The sequence below is a fragment of the Dipodomys ordii genome, unplaced genomic scaffold (assembly GCF_000151885.1).
Source record: "Dipodomys ordii isolate 6190 unplaced genomic scaffold, Dord_2.0 Scaffold90, whole genome shotgun sequence".
NCBI lineage: Eukaryota > Metazoa > Chordata > Mammalia > Rodentia > Heteromyidae > Dipodomys > Dipodomys ordii.
The window spans coordinates 3564331-3585582 of NW_012267306.1; positions in this window are offsets into that span (position 1 = coordinate 3564331).

Sequence of the window (21252 nt, forward strand, 5' to 3'; positions counted from 1 at the left end):
TATGACTTAGTGGCTTTAAATGTAAAATGGAGATTGTGTACTAAGAATAATTACTATCTCACAGAGTATTATAAGGATGTAATAATTTTGATAGATGAAGTACCAAGAACTATGCCTGAAACATAGTAAGTGCTCTATAGATATAATTTACCTCCATCTTCAGAATTCTATTTCTTCTTTGACAACTGAGTGGCTCCTCTATATACTCAATGGCAGATCTGGAATCAGCCACTTTGTGTAGCCTTTACTCAGATCCCCACAGGTAAGACTTTCCTTTCAATGTGCCTCCACTCTAACATCTTAATAGAACATGCACGATGCTTCATTCCATTTTCTTTCTCTCCTACTACTACACTGTCAGCTCATTTAGAAACAATCATACTTTACTTACTTTTTTCTGAACATAGTAGGTTCTCAATATGTTGAAGAAATTTATAAGTATATTTGTATTCATATTCCAACTTCTTGCACTTATTAACAACTTCCTTGCAGTATTTGTTCTGATTCACTGTTGATTTGTTATATATGCATGTGAATTGATTTTCCCCCATCTTCTTTACTTATTGATTTTTACAATTAAAAATCTCTTCATTTTTCTTTCTGTCCTCTGTTTCTACAATAATACATTCAGTTCTATTTCTTCTTTTTTCCTTTAAGTCATCATTTTTCTTATCTATATATCTGTTGCTCAATCATCCATTAGTACTTCAACACTGATCTTGTTGTTTTAAAATTCAGATTTATTTTTATTTGTTTTTTATATTTTTGTGTATTTTGGTAGTATTAGATTCCAACTATCTTGTCTATAATCATATTTATCTGATATGAATTCATTTTCTACTAGTATATCATTTAGATTTTTCATATCTTATTACCTTCCAATATACTTCTTAATTTTTTTCCTTTTTAGTATCTTCAAACTGCTGTACAGAGGAATTTGGCATGTCCACTTATGTGTACAGTTCACCTTGATGGACGTCATCCTTTTCTGTTCTCTCTCCCATCTAATCCATCTCCATCCGTCTCTTCAAGCTTTCTACTTCTATTTTTCACATATGTATATTGAGCATTATGACTATATTCTTACTTGATTTAGTTGTTATTTTTTAATTTTGAAGAGAGAAGCTTTCTTGATTGTGGGACAGTAGCTGTTTGATTAGCACAAGATAATTTTAACATAGCTATTCTAGCTTCCTATTTGCTTCCTCTTTGGTTTCACTGTGATGCAGTCAGAGAGAGATAAGGACTGATTTACTCTTCATATCTCAGATGCTTTCTTCTCTCTTATTTCACAACATTTAAACCTTTTCACTATTTGACATTCAAGAAGGTTTAACCTAAGCAAGTGATGTTCTATTTTGAGGCATTTTTCATCTTTGTAGAGCTTTGAGCATTTTTGCCCAGTACAGTGTATATTTGGTCCAGGGGCTAAAGCTGGTCTCCCATCCCTGTTCTGATCAGACTGTAACCTCTGAAGTTGTCCAGTTTTATGACTGTCTCAAGTTTGGCCTTTGAATCCTCCAGGGTGAGTGGACCATACCTTTTATGGAATGAATACTTTTTGGTAATTCCTGAGGTTTTTGCTTTTAGAACCTTTGCATTTCCTGTTCTTACTGTTGTGCAGATGCTATGTCTGACATTTTATTCTTGTCAGTGTTTAAAAATCAATGGCTCATACAGTATAATTTATGCACTAATATATCAGCATATTTTATAGTTTATTTTGTTTATTATTCAGTATCACACGTGTCCAAAGCTTATCACCTGAGAACCATAACTTACTATTATTCTATTTCATGCTTTTTTTTTTTGAGGTTGTGCATTCAAGTATGGCTACTTGGACTCTGTTTCTGTGTTCAAACCTCAGATGGTATGACTTGCATAACTGGCAGTTAAAACATTAGAGGGGGGTGATAATTATTGATTTTCCTTTTTTGATCTTATAGTTACAAAGCAGCTAAAGCCACCAAGAATCGACAAGATAGCAGTCAATACTCTTAAAAGGCTAGGTTTGAAGATGACATAGCATCCCTTGTACCAACTCCATTACTCAGAGCTATTATAGGATATCCCGGACTCAAAGACAAAGGAAGTCCAGTCCTCTTGCTGGCAGGAAATCTGTGGCTACTTTTGACCCATCAAAACATTCTAATTAGCCAAGTGCTCATGGCTCATGCCTGTAATCCTAGCTACTTAGGAGATTGAGATCTGAGGATCTCAGTTCAAAGCCAGCCCAGGCAGGAAAGTCCATGAGACTCTTATCTCCAATTAACCACCAGAAAACTGGAAGTGGCCCTGTGGCCACTTGAGCTGAAGAGCATAGGGACAGCACCCAGGCCCAGAGTTCAATCCCCATGACCAGCCCTCCCCCACAATCTAATTACTTTGGAAGAGTTATTTGTGTTTAATTCACTTAAAATAATTTAATCTATTTTAAGTGCACAAAGCAATGGTTTCTATTGTAAACACACAGGTAAATTAGCAAATCAGTTTTAGAACATTTTTATCATTGCAAAAAGAAACCTTGTACTAATCAACATAACTCCCTATTTCTGACAGCTTTCTAGAAGAGGTTAGAAAAATTAAAATATAAGATACCAGTACAACCATCTTGTGCAATCTGTAATATTTTTAAAGAACATATCTCTGACATGTAAGATATAGTATTACTACAAATTGGAAAGTTTATTTGTACATACTTATTGGGAAAATGTGGTGTCATGAGAAATATATGCAATTGGAAATGTTTAAGTTAATCTCATTAACATATCCATCATCTTTAATATTTGAACATGTTACCACCCTGTTGTATGATAGTCCACAGAAAATTTATTCATACTGTTTGATTAAATCTGTGTGCCTTCTTTCTTTGAGGGGGATTCAGGCAAAATACAGTTCTGAAAATATCAGTAATAAGATTCTTGTCTTCCCTGTGATCTTAAAAGGTATTACAGGGACACATGAAATGATGAAAATAAAAATAGTTTTAAGATATTGAAGATGCATTATGTATATTATTTATATTATTTAAAAATTAAACAGAAAGTAAAATGAAGCCTTCCGAGGAGAATGTGTTACTATAAAATTGTGTATTTCTTTAGTAGTAATATTTTCAACCTTCCAGTATTCAACTTTAAATATTCATATTCTCCATGTTTAAGGCGGAGTGAACTCTAACATATTTTTCAGTAAAATTAGTGCCACCTGTATTCTTTTTTAAAGTATCTAAAAACCAGGAAACCTAAGAGACTTAGATGTGGCGAGAGCATGCTATATGTTCATCTTTGGTAATGAGAACTTGGTTCTCCCTTGCTACCTCTCCTGTCCTACTGTATTCTCATCCATACTTCTCCTGCATTCTGTCCTGGAACTTTGCAGCAAGGCTGCTTAGGATCACTATGATGAGGTTGTAGCTGATAGCTTTCCTGAATGGGGGGTATGGAGTCTAGTCATTGGAGTAAAAGTCTTTCATCTGTAGTGAAGATGACCACACATTCTACCTGTTAGGAGACGCTGTTGCCCTGAAGAAATGCCAAACAAGACAGAATATTTGGTAAGCTGGTATAAACTAGGGTACTCAGGGGTTATTAAGATGTGTGGGTCCTATCTAAGAAACATCTTGCTTTCTCTCTCTCTCTCTCTTTAATTACTCCGAATCAGTTGTTAACTGAAGAAGTAGGTGCATGCTCTGGGTAATTGGGGATAGTCTTTCATGAACAAGACTAGTTCCATTTGGCAATGTCATCTGGGGAAAGAGAAGGATTTTGTGGGAAACTAGCAACATTTCAACAAACATATACATAAATACTAAATATTTTTTCTATGGACTTACCCATTTGAAGGGAAAGAGAGAGTGCCATACTCACTGGATGATGTGATACTTCAGCCATGTTAGGAACATTTCTCTTTGTTATTGATTCACATGTTATTTTTTCTTTATCTATATAAAAATGTCACATATACATTATCCATAAAGAAAAAAATTATGTCATTTGCAGAGAAAATAGATGGATTATCATGTTGAGCAATCTAAGCCAAGTTCAAAAAGCCAAATGCCCCACTAATGTCAAATCTCGACCTAAAATGATGACAATGTTGACAATAACAATAAGAACAACAATAACAGTAAATAGAACATGTTATGAAAGTGGAACGACCTACGAAGGAGTTTAGCTTGGGTAAGAGAGAGAAGGAATGCGAAGTGGGGGGGCCTGAAGGGGAGAGAAGTATGTCTTATGTATAAAAATAGCTCAATGAAAGCCACCAAATACTGTTTGAAAAAGAAGGTAGAGGCAGGAGAGGCAAAAGAAATATTATGGTGAAAGTGAACTTGTTCAAAGTGCACTGTATGCATTATCACAATGAAACCTCATCCTGCTAATGTGTGTTAGTAAAATAGTTTAAATAAGTAAGTTACATTTTGTTCAGCAAAACTATACACAAAGCCTATCCAATAAAACACATGAGTGTCTTCAAATCTTAAATTCTGTCTCCAAATAGGCTTTATTTCTTTACTGCTGAAAATGAGCTTGGTCTCAGCTCTACATGTAACTTCAGCTTCCTGCCCTGAAAAACAATACTATGAGTCTTTAATTCACAGTGTTGTTTTAAGGCAGAGGGGGTATGGTATGCAAATCACTTTCCATAAACTTAAATCCTATATAAATGCTAATCATATGGGTAATATTGTGCACTCCTGAGGCACTTGAGCATTGAAATTTATTTGGTGTGTGTCTTGCACAAATTTCCTAGCCACAATGAACATCATTTTTATCTATAGATGCATATAAGATCAATGCCTCCTTCATTTGTTGCAAGAATTGAAAGAGGTATAAAATATATTGTAGCCAATTGTCCCCAAATGCTAACCATTCAGAGATAATAGCTATTATTATTATTAATTGGCAAAAAATAATTGTATTAACAAAGAGCACAGAAAACTGGATATGGGCGTTTACTAATTGCAGCCATGTTTGAGATTGTTCTTATCTGTTTGACATTTTATTCTGTAGATATCTCAAAGAGATTTGAGGATTTTTTTAATCTTTGATTTCTCCTTTGCACATGTAAGCATGGCTTTCTTTACTACATGAAAAGCTTATATTTTGGGATAGTAAAAGATCAGTGGGTGAACAAGGATAATCTGTTTGCTCTGTCAACCTGTTCAGGAAGCAATACTCTTATCAGGGGCTGGGACTGTAGGATGCAACATCATATAGGACAATGTACTTGATCTATCTCTATTCCTGGCTCCAGCAGATTTTGGGCTACCGAACCTGTAAGAGCCTGGACACTTAGCCCAGAAGGAAGAGATATCCTCCTGCGACTGACCTAGAATTGAGGCATTGTCACAATTTTTGATCTGATTTTGCTCAGAGATGTTGTGATCACTTCATGTTCGACCTTCGTTACCACAGCGTTGTTTCATCTGTTTCATGCTACTGACCCAAATTCCCTTCAAAGCACCCTATCATGTTGAAGCTCAGCTGTTAATTCCAGATTTGAAGTTGATTTTATAGCTAGGTTGAGTCCATCCTGTTTAATCACTAAGTATAAAAGAATTGACAACTATCTATAAAGATAGCTCTTTTAAAAAAGAATCTGTCCAACCACCCAAGTAATATACATTGCAGGACAACTCTATGCAGTCATAGGATGGAATGGATTATTCATTAAAAAAATCATCAATGTTCGACAAAAATTGTACTCATTACCTTACTCATATAACTGTAATCACTCAGTGCAGCATTTTGTTTAACAATAAAATAAAAGATTCTAAAAAAATCAGATTTTTTTTCTCACAAGTCACTGACAATATGTAAAAATGTAAGAATTCTATTCTCTTGTCACATATCTTCTCAAGATGGAGTTTGAGTGTCCAGGGGAGATTGGGGTCTCCCTTAACCACAGAGAAGGGTCCTGGCTCTCTGAACCCTTGTGCTGTCCTCTGGAGTTGCACTGATTTCTGCAGCAATGATGTCCTTTAACATCCTGTCGCAGTTTACTTGGTTGGTATCCTGTGCTGAAGTCTGAGGAGAAAGGCCATCATACTTTTCTAGCTTGGCTTGGAGAAGACTTACACTCCCAGCTGCTTACCTGACCCGCCTCAGCTCCTTCAAGTCCAGTTTCTGTCACTGAGATCTGGATGTGATTTTCTTTTGATTTCCAGCCTGTATTACCTCAGGCCTACAGTCACAGTTATGTTGACCTCCTTCTGGTGGTTCCATCAATTGCTAGACATCCCCTTAGGTACCTGACACTATCCTTTCTAATGTATGAGAATGTATAGATTTCTCCGATACCATTATAGCCATACTGGAGAGCTAAACTCAGACCACTTTCTCCCTAACTTTTCTACACCACTGACTTCACTCTGAAGGTGCTCCTCTGCGTTGCTGGTGCCCAATCCCCACCTCCCCAGCCGAAAACGTGAAGCCAAAGTGTGGGAGGAGCTGGGGTGGGCTTTTCCTTAGATTCTCATGGGTTTGAATACAGTCTATTTTTTTTCTCCTCCCTGAAAGTCAGATCTTCTTTATTCAGTTTCCTGTGCACATGCTCTACCACTTCCTATTATCCCTATTTTTAAAAACATCATTCTATATGTGTTTATGTTAATTTCACAAAAAGTTTAGCCCCTGAAGCATGTCCTAATTCCTGTTGATGTCAATGTATAAAGGTCATCCTTTCAATAGTCTAGCCTTTCTTCTCCTTGACCTTTTATCCTCCAATGACACTGGTGCTATTGCTATCACTAACTACGTTTATAACTAGGTTTGTCATTATAACTATTTTTCTCCTATAATTTCAGTTTCAAGCCGCCCATTTTCCATTGCTACCTTTGACTGTCCTCCTAGTTGATTCTTACCAATACTCCAACAATCTTTTTATACACAGGGACCTGTGACTAATGTATCTACCACCCTTCCCTTGTCTGTAACTCAGCAAATGCCTTTATATGCTTTTTTAGGTAACGAAAATTCCACGGGTTGTAATTAGCATCCTTTCTTTGCTATAAAACTATGACTTCCTTTTTTCCTTATTTCATTATCATGTGTGGATATTTCTATCACAACCTTAGTTCAGTTATGTTTGTATATATTGTGTTTATGCATGCAATTGACTATTGGATGGTTGAGTGCTGAATTTATGACAGTTAATGTCCAACGTGCCTTAGTGGTATTCGTATATATATATATATATATATATATATATATATATTATATAGTATTTACTATACTTGGTCCTTAATTAAAATTTCATATTTTTTCTTTCCTCTAAAGTTTTTAGAACTTCTCTAAAGCTCTATTCTCTGCTGTTGCTGATAAAATAAAGCCGTTAGAGGAGAATTTCTCAGTCTACCTATTATTTTTCCTCTACCCACTGAGTGTCCATATTCCAGTGTTTTGCCCTAACTCCATTTTGCAAATAGAGTTTCCCTCAGACACTAATTGCTCTACTTTGAGTACTGCTATTTTAAGTTCTTAATTTCTTCAACCTCTTTAACTTCAGGAGCTATAACCTTTGTCTTTCTTCAACATCTACACATAAGCATTTAGTGGTAATATTGCAACTCATGGCTGTAAATGTTATCTATCCCCAAAGTTCTCTTTTTTTTATTCTTTTTTTTTTTTGGCCAGTCCTGGGGCCTGAACTCTGGGCCTGGGCGCTGTCCCTCAGCTCTTCAGCTCAAGGCTAGCGCTCTACCACTTGAGCCACAGTGCCACTTCTGGCTTTTTTCTTTTTGCTTATGTGGTGCTGAGGAATCGAACCCAGGGCCTCAGGCATGCAAGGCAAGCACTCTACCACTGAGCCAACTTCCCAGCACCCTCAAAGTTCTCAAACTCTTATTTTGGGTCAAGACTTTTTCTTTTACTCCATAATTGAGCATTTGATAATAGCTAGTTATTTAGAGGTCTTATAAAAAATTTCAAAATAAACATTTCCCAACTGGAAATTTCAGCCAATCCATTCTCAAAATCAACATCCTCTTTCAATTTTCCCCTTGAAAGTAAGATTCATTTTTGAATCCTCTCTATTTTGATAAACATTGAATCTGGAAGGATATCAAGCAAGTTCACTCTTTTTTTTTATTGTGAAAATACTGTACAGAGGGGTTACAATTACATGGGTAAGATAATGAGTACATTTCTTATCAAGCATTGTAGTTCACTCTTTTTTTGGGGAGGGGGGTCCGGTCGTGAGGCCTGAACTCTGGGTCTGGGCACTGTCCCTCAGCTCTTCAGCTCAAGCCTAGCGCTCTACCTCTTGAGCCATAGTGTCACTTCCGGCTTTTTTCTTTTTGCTTATGTGGTGCTGAGGAATCGAACCCAGGGCCTCAGGCATGCAAGGCAAGCACGCTACCACTGCGCCACCTTCCCAGCCCCTGTAGTTCACTCTTGAAAGAAACTTTAGACCATCTCCATGCCCATCCTCCTCGTCTAAGCCATGTGTCAGTTCTGATTTGTGCCATCGCTGTTTCAGTGATTCCTTCTTCAAGTCTTTGCCTCCTTTCTATTTTCAGTGAAGCTGTCAGACTTAAAACTATTCTGCACTGCACTGGTGTGGTGACTATATGACCTCATGCATTTCATAAAATTCATGTAAAGGTTATCTTACTCCATGAAATATTTAAAAACAAAATGTAACCATATCGACCATGTTACTCCTCTGTTCAAACCTCCAACATTTGAACTCAAATCCTTATTCTGCCTTACTCACTCATTCTGCTATAGTCATTTTGAGTTCCTTGGGTTGTCCAATGCAGAGTATATACTCTAGCTTCAAGAGTTTTATACCACAGTCAGTAAAGAGGAAATCTCTAATATTAATAATATAAAATTATATTTTATGGCACTTGTTCTAACACAAGATTTGGTTTTATAAATGGTTTAGGGGTAAATGTTATAAAAAGTATTATCACTTCCTAAGAGTGGGTCTATACACAAATATGTAAGGCAAAATGTATTGTGTTATTTATTATTATTAAGTGATCTCTACAGTCTTATTTTACTTTTGACTAATCCGTCAGATACTGAGAGGAGAGAATTAAAATATTTCTTAAGAGTCGAGACCTTCTATCTGCCATGATTAGGAATTAAGTGAATCAATCAATCAACAATGTTTGTTAAGGCAGAGTATAACAAAAATAATGCACATCCTGAAAACCTTTTATTTTGGCGTACACCATAGGAATTTGTATTTATTTGGTATTTAGTTGATACAAGGCCAAAGTGTTTTCTCAGAGTATGGGCCCTAAATAAGTATTATATTACATGTCTGTTTTAAGCAATTTTCTTTATGTAGTATCTCCTTTATTTGATTGTGGATTTTTAAAGTGGACTGGGAGTTTAGATACACTTCTGTAATTGTCCAGGTTCTTACAGTTACTCCTGATATTTTACATTTGTCTGAATTGCTCTTAGCTTGGTAGGACCCTTTTCCTTTTTCTGGTAAGTCACATTCAAGTTTTAACAAAGATTTAGTTTAAATTAGAGTTAATTGGGCAAGATACATTATATTCATAAATTGACATGTTGAATCAAAATCCCTTTGTACCAACACTTAAAGATAGTAAAAAGCTAATGGAGTTAAGCTTTTTAACAGATATACTTTGTTTAACTTATGATATTTTATGTTCAACATCAGACTCAATGTCAAGTCTCATTGATGTTGTTTCTTGGGAAGCCTCTAACTCAAATGAAGGAGTGGAAGATATGGGTGCACTTGGGGAGACATTTATTAGTGGCCAGTGTGTAAGTGACCCTATGTCAATGTATTCTACAAAGAAACTGACATTGTCAGTTAATCAACAAAGTCAGTTCAGGGAGCTCTCACTGAATTGTTAAGTTGATATCAACTTTTGTTTCCAAACCTTAATTTTAGCTTCAAGTTTCATTCTTAATGAATAAGAGCTGATGACAATATAGAGTGAGAACATCATCCTTTTATCCACAGAAGAAACATCCTTTGTCTTTTTGAAGCCATTACCTTAATTTTGAACTCATCTTTTCTTGATATTGTAACTTCTTTTTATGTTGCTCATCTCTTTGCTTTGTTTTCCTTTATGGCCTTTTTTTAATTAAAAATTTTTTTATTGTGAAAATACCATACAGAGTGGTTACAATTACATGGGCAAGATAATGAGTACATTTCTTATCAAGCATTGTTTCCTCCTTCTTTGTTTCCCCTTCCCATCCCTTCTCATTTCCCATCCCCAACCCTGCCCCATTTGTTAGGAAATGGAAAGACTTGGAAAAAAATATATTAAGTGAAGTAAGCCAGGCCCAAAGAAACATAGGTCCCATGGTTTCCCTTATTTGCAATAACTAGTATATATGTCTGAGACAAGCAGAAAAGGTCAGATAAGTTGATGTTAGGTGAAATGAACCCCAAGATAAGTATTCAAATGTTTTTTTCTTTCATGCGATTGTTTCTAACATATTTATAGGATGATTTCTTTGTTGCTTTGTATGTCCCTCCCCCACAGTATAACCCCTGCTTTCACTGTATTTGATGTTGGTTTAATTTGTGGAGGGGAAGGGAAAAAACCAATTGTTTAAATAGGGATATAGGTGGACCCATTGCAACAATGAGATGTACAAGTCGTTATGTTGAAAAACTAACTTTACAACTTTATGGTCTTTTTAAAAATAAATTTTTCCTCTTTTGTAATTAGAAAGCCTCTAAATATCTAGAGATTGATTCTAAGGTTTTAAAAACTATCTGGATTTAGTATTACTCCAGAACAAACTTCAATAAGTATTGACTTTCAATAAGATGAAGACTTGGAAAATGTCCAATTCTTTAATCTCTTAAATTTCTAGTTTGTATCCTAAATTTCCACAATCTGTACTACCATATTGTAATAATAGATATATGACCATTGCATATTTGCAATTTTTAGGCTATTTCCATATGTCATGATTTGTGAATGTATGTCTTCTAAGAGTTTCTTTCCTCTTGAAATAGTACATAAATTATGTCTTTTCTATAGCATTTTATAAAATGTAAAAGTTGCATTCTTGTCAACTGTATAGAAGGATTATTTAACCATCTATAGATTTTATGATTCAGGACCATTTCCTTTCAATGTTCACAAATGTTGGTAGAAATTATCTAGCATATCATGAAGTCAGGGAGAAGAAAAAAGTGATAAGATTACTTTTCCTTTGTGGGTGAAATATTTATTCTTCCTCTATGCAATCATCTTTCTTGTAAAAATTAAAAATTTTCATCAAGCTAAATCAAGATAACAGCTGTCATTAGATAATTTAATTTGGTTTTTCCTCACGCATTATATCTTATTTTCTTACTATAGTTAAAGATTTTGGAATTTTATTCTTCCAAAAGTTAATATGCAATATTCTAGTTTAATATTTTAGTTAATATTTTTCATAGTTTTGCTTGCTTCTAATTTATTTCTACTCTGATATTTACTATTTCCTTCCTTTTGGTAACTTTGGACTATTTATTTATTTTTGTTCATTCCCTAAGGATAAATTCAGGTTTTATTTTTTTTAGATCATTTAGTTTTTCCTTTTCTTTTTTCTGGATATAAGTGATTTTCACTGTAAGCCTCTCTCTTAGAAGGGCATTTGCTCTATTACGTCCATTTTGATATGTTGTGTTTCTATTTTTATTTGTCACTTTTTAAGTATTAATTTTCTGTTAGTGGTGATTAGGTTTCATATTTGACCAGAAGAATTCTTTGATCTGCTTTTGGGTATTACTTGTATTCTATCTGTTCTATTTAGCTCTACAGGAAATCTAAATATTGGGCTTCTGCCATCTATTCTCAGTAGCTTTTACTTTTCTTTACACTGTATCCCTGGTGATTTTTAAAGCATCTTATCTAAAGAGGTGATTTGATTTTTGACACCTTTGATTTCCTTTTTTCTTTTTCCAAAGCTTCTAGGCCTAGATAACTTCTAATATCATTTATATTCTTTAGAGATTTAAAAAAATGTTCCTAGCTTAACCTCATCATCTCCCTTTTCATCTAAATATATTTGCTTATCACTTGGAGTCTGCATTATTTAATTTCCTTGGGAGAACAAAGCAGTTTTTGTTTAAGGATTTTCCTTTTGTTGCCTTTAGTACAACTTCAAAGCAGGCTTTGACATCTGTACTTTGCATGGTACAGTCAGTTTATTCTTACATTGTAGGTTTTTTCCCACAAGTTTTTATAGGCCTGAGTCATATTAGGGAGACCCTAAGAAGGCCTGCCATTTGTTCCACAATATTGGAATCAAATTCTCCTTGGTTCTTTTTTCTTCTTATCAAATTCTCACAACTGAAGTCCCTCAAAATGTACCTAAAAATGTAAGTTTAATAAGTAAATATGAGTTTAGTTATTAACTTCCAAAGAGGTGCAGATAGCTATATCTGTGATATGTCTTTTTTAAAAGTTTGGCAGTACTTTATGCTTTTATTCTACATGAATTTCCCTTTTGGCTAGATATTCATTAGGATGGAATGGAGTCATGATATATTCAAAACTAGGTAAAGAAAAAAATTACCACCCTGAGATGAGTTAGGTTTGTAGAAGAAAGTATGAGAACTTTAAGGCTAAGTATCTTAAGAAATGGGTGAAAGACAAAGCTGGAAAAAAATGATGTAGGGACAATAACAGTTCATATAGAAGGTGGTTTGGGGGAAAGGAAGAAGCATCTGTAATCAGTGAACACATTCTAATTCTCTAACCCAGACACTCATTTTACTTACCAAAAACAATAACAACTAAAAATACAGCTGATATCAAATCACAGCAAGAACATGTGGATTGATGCAGAGCTCTCTTCCACAAGTAATCAGACTAGGGCTTCAAGCAATAAACAAAGAACAATTTGGCAGCTGGTGTTAATTGGAAGTGGTGAAGGCTGGAAGAATCATGTTGTCATGGAAAAGACAAAAAAGATACACAACATTTTTACTTCTCCAAGCTGTCTCAGGGCAGGAAGGTATATCTACAAGGAAGGCATTTGACAGCATCTCCATAGGAATGTAGAATGTAACACTATACACCCAGAAACCTAAAAACCAAACAAAAGGATTATGTATGCCCAATTATGAGGCCTTTGCAAACCAAAGAATATTCATTTTTAATATTTGAGGACACATAGCAGTCCTGATTAGTCTCCCTAATACAATCCAGTCCTACACAAATTTAAGAAAAATGTCCTGCAGCATAAAAATGAAGCTGACTGTAACATGAATAGTAACAGTACTTTCCTTGGCTTAGGGGAGGGGGAGAGCATTAGAGGGGGGGTGGGGAGGGCTGGGGTTGGGGAGTAGTGTCATATGAGTTAAGTAATTTCTATTACTTTTTCCCTTCCAAGTGCTTTTATTGCCTTAATTCTTTTTATGTCTTCTCTATCTTGGAAATAATTGCTGAACAGTTCTCTAAATAGATCTCTTGGTACCTGAAACTCATTCTGTTTATAAAACCACTAGTGAACTATGTAGCAAGGGAGTGCACTTACTTGCTACATTCCCAAATAAGGTGTACCTAGTCTAGTTATAATAAATCCCCACACTCAGGGGTAGAATTGATTAATAAAATTGGAATATTTTTTTTATTTTGGAGGGTTATCCTATGCAAATAATTTTGCATTATTTTACTTTCACAGAATTTTTTCCTTGTTCTTTTCTTGGGTCTCCAGCATATTGAAAATATCTACCCCATATTGCACCTATATTGTTGAAATGAAATCCCATGAAAAATGAAATTAATATCTGCTTGACATTTTGGGGTTTCTGCTGAGACTGTTATTTCTAAAATTGAGCAAAATATTTTCTGCAATTTTTGAATTATGTGTGGAAAGACTACTCTTTAAAAAATGCACTGTCACTTAAAAAATTCTATGCTTCTGCCTATGCTTGTGCCTGTGGATTCACACATTTTAAATTTGCTCCAGGAGGAAAAATTAAACCGAATTGTGCTCTGTTTTATAAATGATTGTGTGATGGCGCCTGTGTTAGCAAAGAAATGCATCTTACCACAATTTCAATGCCGTGACTAATGTAGACAGCACTGAGGGAACTCGCAAGGATCTACTTCAATCAGAAAAAACCATACAGGGAATCAGACAAGAAAGCTAGTTTGGCCAGCAGGTAATATATATACACCAGACCAGTTGTAGTCTTCTTTCTAAGGTTTTCAGTAATGTGTAATATGAGGCCACACTGTGTGTGCCTTCAAGTTTCCCCCTGTATTTCCTCTGTACCTTTGTATTTCAGTAGAATTGAACACGTCATTTGGCTTTAATGGATATTGTCATTGCAATCACTAGATGACCTTAAAGGAAACTAAATGTATTATACAAAATCCTTCCCCATCTAGCTCTGGTTACATGTAGATATTATTTTATTTACTCCTTTCTAGACTACTTTTTATTCTTGTTTATTATTATTATTATTACTATTATTATTTTGCAAGTCCTGGGGCTTGAACTCAGGGCTTGAGTGCTGTCCCTGAGCTTTTGTGTGCAGGCTAGTGCTTGAACAACACCTCTGTTTCCGACATTTTTTGTAGTTAACTGGACATAAGAATCTTACAGACTTTCCTGCCAATGTTGGCTTTGAACTATAATCCCCACAATTCTCAGATGACAGCCTTCAGAGTAGCCAAAATTATTTTTATAATGACAAAGTTTAAGCCTAGCAAAATAATGTAATGTAATTATTTTTTTATCATGACAAAATTGAAGCCTAGCAAAATTCAGACTCATCTATATCTAATTTTTTTCTTCTGGTGTTACTGCAGATTTGAATTTAGGATCTCATACTTGCTAATCTGGCACAATACCATTAAGCCTTGCCTTTAGCCCTGCTTTCTTGGTTAGTTTCTCTCTCTCCCACCTTCCCTCTCTTTCTATAATATGTATAATCAATACAATATAATATCTAATGTCTTTAAGTAAATAGTTGTATAAGGAGTTGTTTTTTCAACAAAGCAGTCATGAATAAAGTGCATCTTGATCAGTCACCCCTTTCCACATTCTCACCCATCCCTCCCAATCTACCTCTTCCCTTACTTTTCTTAATTTTTTAGGACATTTATTGAATTATTTTGCCATCTAACAAAGCAGTTTATGTACACAATGCATCTTGTTCTGTGTCACCCCATCAAGAACTTTTCTTCATTTTGTGGTATGTGCAATCAGTTCTTGACTGCATTTTCACCCTTCCCTCTCACCCCTTCATTTGTCTACCTCTCTCCCTTTGACCCCTTTCCCCTCTTGCAAGTACGCATTCCCTGGTACTTACTTTGTTGGTCTTTGACTTCATCTTTCTAAAGAATTATATTATTTGAGCTTTTGGTAGTGCATTATGCTTTAGTTAATTCATTTGTAAATGCTTGCATGCCATTCAGTGTGTTTACTTCGACATTTACAGGCACATTCTAGCTACCGCAAATAAGGGAAACTGTGCAGCCCTTGTTTCTCTGAGTTTGGCTTACTTCACAATATAATTTTTCAAGTCTTTCCATTTCTTTACAAATGTTCCAGTCCTCCCTCTTTGTTAGCTTGAAGACAGGGTCTTGCTTTCACTGAGTGGTTGCCTGAGCCAAACTCTACTTACACTGGAGTTCCCTTCCTCACTGGGATCATAGACACATGCCAACACAGTTGACTTTGTCCAAGGAGATGGAGTCGCAGAGAAGTTTCTGTCTTGGTGAGCCTGGTCCCAGTCAAACTTCCACATAACCTAGGGTGACAGGTGCATGCACCTCTACCCAGCTATAGGTTGAGAAGGGATCTCATGAGTTAGTTATGCCTGGACTGACCTTAATTGCAATCCTCCCACTCATTCTCAGTCCCCAAAGTAGCTAGGATTATAGGTTTGAGCCACTTATGCATGGCTAGTATTCTCTTCTAAAGCGTAATTTCCTCTTACTTTACTGAGCCTTTGGGGGATAAAGTTAGGTGTCAAAAAGAATGTTTAATTCTCATCAATATTAGATTGTTAATCCCTCGAATCAAAGCAAATTTTCTATAGATTTAAAATACGGTACAGATAGGCTTAGAAGGTTAGCAGTTAGGCCTTGACACATCCTGTGGTTTAATGAAAGTTAAGTTTGCCTCTATTTTGCTTCATCCTAGTCTATTTGATTCTTTCTGTTACAGAGAATTTTCTCGAACTTCTGAGAGAAATATGGTGGAGACTTTAAATGACAAACTCTTATTTTTTCACACTGTCTTTGGAATTATATCCAACCATTCTTTATTTTCTGCTTATCTTTGACTTTATAATAGGCCCAAAGGAAAGCATAGTTATACATTAAATTAAAAATTTATTATTATTTTTTAGTTTAGATTCTGTTGTTTCTCATGGTTTCTGTTGAAGTATTTAAAATTTATTTAGTAAAGCTTGTGAAGAATACTGCACACATTAAACAAATAATCATTTTTCTGTCCATGGGTAGGGAGCAATGTAGTTTTAGAGGCATTAATCATTTATTTCATGTCATGAATAATACATTTATGTTCACTGTACTTCATCTGATAATGTATGTATGCAGCATATTTACTCTTTGGCATGCACATTACAGTTACTATGATATATTATGTCAAAGTAGTTATTTCTATAGTTTCTTTTAGAGTTTGTGATCAAATCATTTGCTAGTAAGGCTAAATAGTGATAGTTATCCTTTTGGATATTGTAATATTTATTAAAAGTGAAGTCTAATCTTGTAACTTTTGTTAGGATGGGAATAAAATTAAAAGTGGTGATTTACATATCATACACCAAAAATTTAAAAGTTGTAAACCAAACTAATAAAAGTACTTATAAAATATATGCTATCCTAAATACGCTTTTTAGATAAATATATGCTTATTCTTGATAAATATGCTTTTGTAATGACCTAGAAAAGTATATGAAGCTGGGAATCAGTGGATCATACCTGTAATCCTAGCTACATTAGAGGCTGAGCTCTGAGGATCATGGTTCAAAGTCAGCCAGTGCAAGAAAGTTCATGAGACTCTTATCTCCAATTAACCACCAGAAAACTGAAAGTAGTGCTGTGGTTCAGGGGATGCTACCCCTGAGTGATAGAGCTCAGGGGTAGCACCCAAACCCTGAGTTCAAGCCCCACTACTAACAAAAACAAAACAAAACAAACTATGTGAAAATTTAATGTTCTTAGAATACTGGAGTATTTATGAGGCCACCCAAACCTGTAGCCTGTGGGTTAGATTCTTAGTTCTACCACCAAATTCTATCCTGGATTATAATTGCACAGTGCATTTTGTAAACACATGTCTATGTTCCTGAGCTCAGATGAAAGCTTCATCATAGATGCTCCTTTGTTAATTGTTGGATCCCATTGTTCTGGAGTCCTGACCCATCAGGGTTCTCCCAACATGGAGTGTAATACCTGAAAAGAACTGTCTCAGACCAAAGGCCTGCTCAGTGGAGTCCCACTCAGAAATTTGGTTTACATTTGCTGTCTTTGATAGATGCATTCCTTTAAATGTTTCATTTCTGTAGTTTGTACTGTCCAAAGTACAGTATGGTTATCTACAGCCATCCTACTGTGTAGGAGCACATTAGAACTTCTTATTCCTGGTGAGATCAATCTTACCACATCCCTCCATCCTGCTTTCTCTCCCTAGCCTCTGGTATTTACCATTCAATTCTCAATTTGTGTAAGATTAAAGTTTTTATATCTACCTGTGAATGTAATCATCCACAACATTTCTTTCAGTGTTTTCCTTACTTCATTCACTAACATAATGATCTCCAGTTTCATCCATGACACCCCAAATGGCAGGCTGTCAATCTTCTTTAAAGGTTCAATACGGCTGGGATGTAGCTCAGTGGCAAAGCGCTTGCCCTGCAAGCATCAACGTACTGGGTTCGATCCCCAGTACCAAAATAAAAAAGGTTCAATAGCATTCCACTTTGTGTATCTACCAGTTTCTTTGTCCATTCATAACTTGATAGACATTTATTTCTGTTTTGCTATTGGGACTAGAGCATTAATAAATAAGGGAATGCAGATGTTCTCCAATATATTCATTTCATTTGCTTTGGGAATATTTATCCATAGTGTGATTGCAGATTGCAGAAGTAGTTCCATCTTTAATTTGTGAGAAACTTCCATACATTTTTTCCTATAAAAGTCTTGCTGTTTTCCATTATCACAACAGTGTACATGGATTCCCTTCTCTCCACATTTTCAATGATAGCTGTGATGCTTTTTCTTAACAGTTGTTCTTATTGGAGTGGGATGATATCTTTTTGTGGTACTGATTTGAATTTTCCTGTTTTTTTTTTTTAGTGATGTTGAGTATTTTTTACATGCTTCTTGCTATTTGTATACATTCTTTTGAGAATTTTCTGCTTATGTTTAGTGAACATTTTTACATCAGGTTATTTGATGACTTTACTATTGTGATAAAGTTGCTTTGAATATGGAGATTGCTTTCAGTAGAACTTTTGTTGTTGTTGTTCATGGAACTTGAACCCAGGGCCTTGGGCACTGTCCTAAGCTTTTTTGTTCAAGGCTAGCCCTCTACCACTTTAAACCGTAGCTCCACTTCCATTTTTCAAGTGGTTAATTGGAGACAAGAGTCTCATGCATTTTCTTGCCCAGGCTAGCTTCAAACTATGATCCTCAAGATTTCAGACTCCTGAGTAGCTAAGATTATAGGCATTAGCCACTGGCACCTGGCTTTTGTTGTGCTTTTGAACAATAGTGATTCTTTCAATTCATAAATATGGTATGGCCATCTTTTCCTTTTTATGTCTCTTTTATTTCTTTATCTGGCTTCCCTTTCTCACTAATGGTTGGGACACTGTTTTGAATTATGAAAAGAGTAAATGGTGTTATCACCCTTGTTTTAGTGGAAATGTGTAGTTTTTTCAATTTACTACATTTTCAGCTGCAGATTCTGCATCTGTAGCCTTTACTATATTGAGGTGTGTTCCTTCATTGTCTACATTCTTTATGGCTTTTACCATAAAGGGATATTGAATACTATCAAAGGCTTTTTCTGCACCTTTTGAGATGATGACATTTTTATTATTGATTCTATTTATTTATTGCACTTTACTTATTACACTTTGTATGCTGAACCATCTTTGTGTTTTTGCAATGAAACCAACCTTGATCATGAGGTATAATATTTTAATGTGTTGTTGAAGTTGGTTTTCAAGTCTTTTAGTAATAAATGTGTGTGTGTGTGTGCTTTTCTGGTTTTGATATTAAGGTAATATGAAAATGAGTATTAGGAGTTTAGTAGAGTCCCTTCACTTTTGCTTTATGAAATCTTTTGAGGAGAACTGGTAGTAGTTCTTTCAGTGTTTAGTAGAACTCAGTAGTGAACTTCTGTGGCCTTGGCCTTGTCTTCTTGATAGACCATTGCTGCATCAGCTGTTCTTTATTGCTATGTAAGTTATTTCAAATTTTCTTGGTTCAAAAATTGTGGTTAGTCTTATGTGTTGACAAATGTATGCATTTCTATTATATTCTCAATGGATTGGATTATAGTTTTTCAAAATATTTCCTAGTAATCCTCTCAATTTTACTGGTATCATTGTTGAAAATTTCCTCATATTTCATTTTTTGACATAATGACTTTACAACTTTGGTGTGGGGGGGTTAGCGGGGAGGATTGGGTGGGGTTGGCAGCGGGAGGATGGGAAGGGAAATGAAGGGGAAACTAAGGAGGAGGCTGCAATGCTTGACAAGAAATGTACTCATTATCTTGCCCATGTAATTATAACCCCTCTGTACAGTATTTTCACAATAAAAAAATAAAAATTAAAAAAAGAAAACTGATGAGAAATGAAGAAAGTGAGACAAAAAATAAAAACAGATACAAGGGAAAAAAAGAAAATTTCCTTATATTTATCTTTACATGTTAACAATTTGTTTCTACATACTTTTCACTTAGTTTGGCTGAGGGGTTGTCACTTTGTTAATTTTTTCAAAGAAGTAACTCTTATTTTCATTGACCCACTGTTGCTATTTGAGTCCACACATCACTGATTTTTTCTGATATTTGTTTATATAATATGGAGGTTTACATTTTTAAAGAGCTTGAGGCATATCACTAAATTATTTACTTAAGAGTTCTGATTTTTTTTTTCAGTTTAACTATTAGTAGATGTAAATTATCCTGTTTTTGTTTTTTTTGTCTTTTTCTTTTTTGGTACTGGGGATCGAACCCAGGATGTTGCACTTGCTAGGCAAGCGCTTTGCCACTGAGCTACATCCCAGCCCTGTAAATTGTCCTTTTTAAACTGCCTTTTCTATATGACATAGGTTCTGGTATAGTGTATTTTCAATTTCATTCAATTCTAGTAGTTCTTAAATTTCTTCTCTGACTTTTTCAATGACCTATTTGTCCTTTAAAAGTGTATTGTTCACTCTCAAGAGACTTTTGTAGGTTCTATAGTTTCTTTTCTATTGATATCTAATTTTATTCTCTAATCATATGATAAGAAGCAAAATATGATTTCAGTTTTCTTGTCCTTGTTAAGACTTACTTTTGATTTGATATGTGATCTGTTTTGGAGAAAGTTGCTGCTAAGGAAAACGTGTATTCCAGAGAAGGTGGCTGTAGACACGTGTTTTATATCTACTATGTTACATATGTAGAGCAATTTAACTCCAGTTCAGTGATTTTTGTGTGGATGGTTTCTCTGTTGATGGAAATGGGCTATCCTAGTCACATATTGCTGTTACATATGTCTCTGATGTCTAATGAAGTTAGCCTTATGAAATCAGGTACACTAGAATGTGAAAAATATTCATTCACCATTATTATACTTTTTGTTAGATTGTTCCTTTACCAAGATACATTGACCCTCTTTATCTCTTCTAATTTTGGCTTGAAGTCTACTTTGTCAGACATGAGTATAGCTATTCCTACTTCTTTTCTTTTTTTTATTGTGAAAAAACCATACAGAGGGGTTACAATTACATGGGCAAGATAATGAGTACATTTCTTATCAATCTGCCATTTATTTGGTATGCCATTTACTTTTAGCATGCATATTTCTTTATTAGTGAACAGACAAAAAATTTGGGTTTGGGGGCTGGGAAGGTGGCTCAGTGGTAGAGCACTTGCCTTGCATGCATGAGGCCCTGGGTTCGATTCCTCAGCACAACATAAGCAAAAAGAAAAAAGCCAGAAGTGGCATTGTGGCTCAAGTGGTAGAGCGCTAGCCTTGAGCTGAAGAGCTGAGGGACAGAGCCCAAGCCCAGAGTTCAGGCCCCACGACCAGACACACACACAA